The 4,706-nt window shown below is 40.6% G+C and overlaps 1 pseudogene; it reads left to right on the plus strand.

Annotated features, from left to right (window-relative positions):
- The first annotated feature begins 285 nt into the window (after positions 1–285).
- Positions 286–4,382, plus strand: LOC112819104 (acyl-CoA-binding domain-containing protein 5-like; annotated as a pseudogene).
- Positions 4,383–4,706: the final 324 nt, after the last annotated feature.

Here is a 4,706-nt window from a genome sequence, read left to right on the forward strand (position 1 = left end):
TCTGAGCCACTCAGGTGTTCCCAAGATTAGACATTTTTTAAAAAATCTCTTGGATGAATGACTGACCCATGAGAACAATTCATTGTCAAAACTACTCAAGTCTTTGCTCACGGCTAAATCATTTCCATCCCGTTTCTTCCCGACACATAGGAAGCAGTAGATGAATACCGTTTTAGAAAAATATTTCCTATCATAACATGAAAAAAGTTTTATAAGAACAGTAATTCTATTATCGTAAAAATTTATGTTTATAGTTTTTAACTAAGTATTGTTTTAAATTTGTAGTCTTTAGACAGCTTTACATCAAACAACGGACCATTTCGATATTACCTGGATGGTGATCCCAATCAGCCTGTGGAAAATTCTGCTTTTCCTGAAGAAGGATCTCCTGGAAATGGCAACATTGGGGAACTGCAGGTGGTAGCCGTTGAAGGAAAAGGTGAAGTAAACATGGAGGAGAAGATGGCCGGAGTAACAGCGGAGCACCACACTGTGAGAGACAGGGTGGAGAAAATGGGGACTGCCCTAACGTCAGAAGAGGGAGAGGTGTGTATTCTTTTTTGTTCTCACTGACTCTTTATAAACGAATTAGTAAAACGGGAAAGTTTCAGATGGGAGAGACGTTAGAACTAATCCACCTACAAAGGAGATGTTAAAAATTATCCTTACATAACATTTGACCATTTTTCTTTATGCCTGGTTCTCTCCTTTGATTCTACGAGGCATAGTAGTTTGGTCTCTGAAGGTACCAGTTGGGGGGTGGGGAACATCCCTATTTCTCCATCTTTCATGCAGTTTTCTGATGTAGCCAAATTTATGTTCTGTCACCCCCCTTCCCCCGAGCAATTGCTTACAGGTTCCTCTAGCTGCCTTTCTGCTTTTATTTGCTACTGTAGGTAAAAATTTGAATTCTGTCTTTTCCACATTTCCTTACTCAAATGAAAAGATAGCTGACAAATCAAGAAGTAGAGATAAAGAACATTTAACAATACAAAGGTAAACATTAAGAATAGTACTGTGATCAGGTAACAGAATAGAGTTGAATGGGGAAGAAAAGTAAGTATGTATTAATTTATAGTTGTTCATAGTTAGGAATGAATGGATACTGTCCAAAAAGAGAATTAACGGAAAGATAAATACCATATGATCTCATATGTAGTCTAAGAAAAAAGACTAAGCTTATAGATAGAGAATAGATAGATTGATCATTGCCAGAGGCAGAGGTGCAGGGGATGTGAAATGGGACAAGGGTCAAAGATAAAAACTTCCACTTCTAAAATAAGGAAGTCATGGGGATATGATGTACAGCATGGTGACGATCATGAATCATACTGTATTGGGTATTTGAAAGTTGCTAAGATAGTAAATCTTAAAAGATACCACAAGGAAAAACAATCTGTAACTGTATGGTAACAGATATTAACTGGACTTACTGTGGTGATTATTTTCCAATATATACAAATATTAAATCATGATGTTATTCGCTGAAAAAAAGGAAAATCCTTATATAATTTCATGAGATCATAAAAAGTGAAAGGATTATCTGTGTGTCCGGTTGAAAAAAATCTGCATAAAACAAATGAAGACATAGGGGGAAAAAAGAGAGAATTGATGGTATTAAGAAAATTATTGTTTAGGGCTCCTGGGTGGCTCAGTTGGTTAAGTGTCTGCGTTCAGCTCAGGTCATGATCCCAGGGTCCTGGGATCGAGTCCCGCATCAGGCTCCCTGCTCAGCGGGGGGTCTGCTCCCTCTCTCTCTGCCCCTCCTCTCTGCTCGTGCTCTCTCTCAAATATATAAATAAAATATTTAAGAAAAAGAAAGAAAATTATTGTTCAAATACTAGCCATTTGAACACGTACCAAATGGTAAATATTAAACGAAGAAGAGAAAGATCACAACCTATTACTAGAGCCTTGGATTCAGGTCCCTTTCTTTAAGCAGTTTACCAAAATTGTATGTATGAAAGACTTCCAATTTATTTTTTTTAAGATTTTATTTATTTATTTGAGAGAGAGAGAATGAGAGATAGAGAGCATGCGAGGGAAGAGAGTCAGAGGGAGAAGCAGACTCCCCGTTGAGTGGGGAGCCCGCTGTGGGACTCGATCCCGGGACTCCAGGGTCATGACCTGAGCCGAAGGCAGTCGCGTAACCAACTGAGCCACCCAGGCGCCCGAAAGGCTTCCGATTTATAACCTGACTTCACCCCACCTATAAAACACCACAACTCCCGGCAATCACAGGGGTTCATAAAAGTGCCAGACCCTGAAGATAAGCTTCACGAGCTTCACAGTAAATCTGCCTCAGCATTGAACAAGTATTATTGAGCTGTTCTTTGTCAGGCTCTGTTCTGGGTTCCTGGGGATGCTGTAGAGAACGAGATAGTCCCTCCTTCCACAGAGCTCATGTTCTAGTAAAGGGGAGCTGACAGTGAATAAGTCCATAATTCAGATTGGTTGCAAATGTGATAAGTGCTCCAAAAGGAAAAAAATGAATTGTTGTATTGCGTGACTGGCGGTGGGGATTACCATCACATGGGAATGGTCTGATTAATCCTGTCTTTGTGAAGGCTGGTTTGAAAGCTGACTGTGACATAGGATATGGTAAAGTGAGCAGAGATGGGACTAATTCTCTAGGGCCTTCTGTACCCTCCGACAGGCCCTCACAGAATATCTCAGGCTCTTAGGGATGCAGGAAAAAAACCAAGCCTCCAACCAGATTTCCCACTTTTTTCCCCCTTGCAAATTCCATACCAATAGCTGAAGTGGTCCTTTCCTGAAAGCTGAAGAACCACTTCAAAACTTACTTCCCTTCAATACAAGAGTAAAGTCTTGAAATGGCATAAGCACCTCGGTGTTCTCTTTGGGGTTTCACCTGGTAAACAGCCCCCGTTCCGTTTCTCTAGCAAGACCACTTTTACAAAAACACTGCTTGAAGCAAGCTCACCTTTGGGAATCCTGCTGCCGCTCTAGGGCTCCAGGGTGCCACAGGGCAACGAGGTAAAAAGTTTCCTATTTATTATTTAAAACAAACAAACAAAACTTACCCGCTGTATTAGCAAACAGATAAGAACTTGTAATATTCCATTTCTGCACAGTAGTACTTTTTATATGCTGCAATGTAAAACTGTTACAGCCTTTCTGATAAATAACTTGGCAACACTCATTGAGAACCTCTACAAAGGGGCGCCTGCATGGCTCAGTGGGTTGGGCATCTGCCTTCAGCTCAGGTAATGATCCCAGTGTTCTGGGATCGAGCCCTGAATCAGGCACCCTCAGTGAGGAGTCTGCTTCTCCCTCTCCCTCTGCTCTTCCCCCTGCTCATGCTCTCTCTGGCTCTCAAAAAAAAAAAAAAAAAAGAAGAAGAACCTCTACAGAGTTGTCATCCTTTGACCCAGTAATTCTTCTTTTTTGATTCTGTTTTTCCTAAAGAAATCAGAAATTTGGGCAAGAATTTATTTTTTTAATTTTTAATTTTTTTTAAAAGATTTTATTTATTTATGTGACAGAGAGAGAGACAGCAAGAGCAGGAACACAAGCAGGGGGAGTGGGAGAGGGAGAAGCAGGCTTCCTGCCGAGCAGGGAGCCCGATGTGGGGCTCGATCCCAGAACCCTGAGACCATGACCTGAGCTGAAGCCAGACACCTAACGACTGAGCCACCCAGGTGCCCCATTAGTAAGGAATTTTTGAGAATGCACCCCAAGTATGTAAATTATGTGTGAATTACATGCATTTCGTCATGTGCTAGTGTAATAAGTACATTATAAAACCTTAGCAAGAAAAACATTGAGTATATTAATACAAATAGAAGCTTATATATCTACTTCTTTTCTCTCTGTCTTTTGTGTACTTCCTGATTGCTTCCACTCCACTTTGGAGATTTAGAACTCAAAGAAATAATAGAGGAAAATGAGTAAAACGCACTGTTGCTATTTCTATAACAATTATTTAAAACTCCCTTATTTTGCTGTCTTAAAATAGGGCATAGACTGCCACACATGAGCGAAGGACCCAAGGGTCGGCAAGTAGGAAGCGGAGGTGATGGGGAACGCTGGGGCTCCGACAGAGGGTCAAGAGGCAGCCTCAATGAACAGATTGCTCTCGTCCTCCTGCGCCTGCAGGAGGACATGCAGAAGATCCTTCAGAGACTTCATAAACTGGAAACACTAACGGCTTCGCAGGTGAGCTTTCGAATTTGTGTTCCTCCACTGCCGATCCTGTAAAACAGCAGATAAGTGTAATCTGTGTTGATCAGATTTACACAAGTCAATGTAATGTAATGATTTTTAAAACAATAAAAAAGACTTAGGAGTGCTTGGCTGGCACAGTCGATAGAACATGTAACGCTTGATCTCTGTGTTGTGAGTTCAAGCCCCATGTAGGGCAGAGAGATTACTTTTAAAAAATAAAGTAATTTTAAAAAATTAAATAAAAAGGATCTACGTTTGAAAATATTGTTTACTTAAGAAAAGACTTACCCAGGGGTGCCTGGCTGGCTCAGTCGGTAGAGCATGCGTCTCTTGATCTCAGGGTTGTAAGTTTGGTCCCCATGTTGGGTGTAGAGATTACTTTAAAACAAAACAAAACAAAGTCTTGAAAAAAAAAGGCTGACCCAAAAGCGAACTGCCACTTAATAAAAAAAGTTTTCTAGTGTAAAATTACCAGTACCATGTTGGAGGTAGAAGTAGGGTAGCTTAGTATTAGAAGG

This window comes from Callorhinus ursinus, unplaced genomic scaffold (genome assembly GCF_003265705.2).
Source record: "Callorhinus ursinus isolate GAN/ISIS: 27379988/994484 unplaced genomic scaffold, GSC_fseal_2.0 scaffold3959, whole genome shotgun sequence".
In the NCBI taxonomy this organism is placed as follows: domain Eukaryota; kingdom Metazoa; phylum Chordata; class Mammalia; order Carnivora; family Otariidae; genus Callorhinus; species Callorhinus ursinus.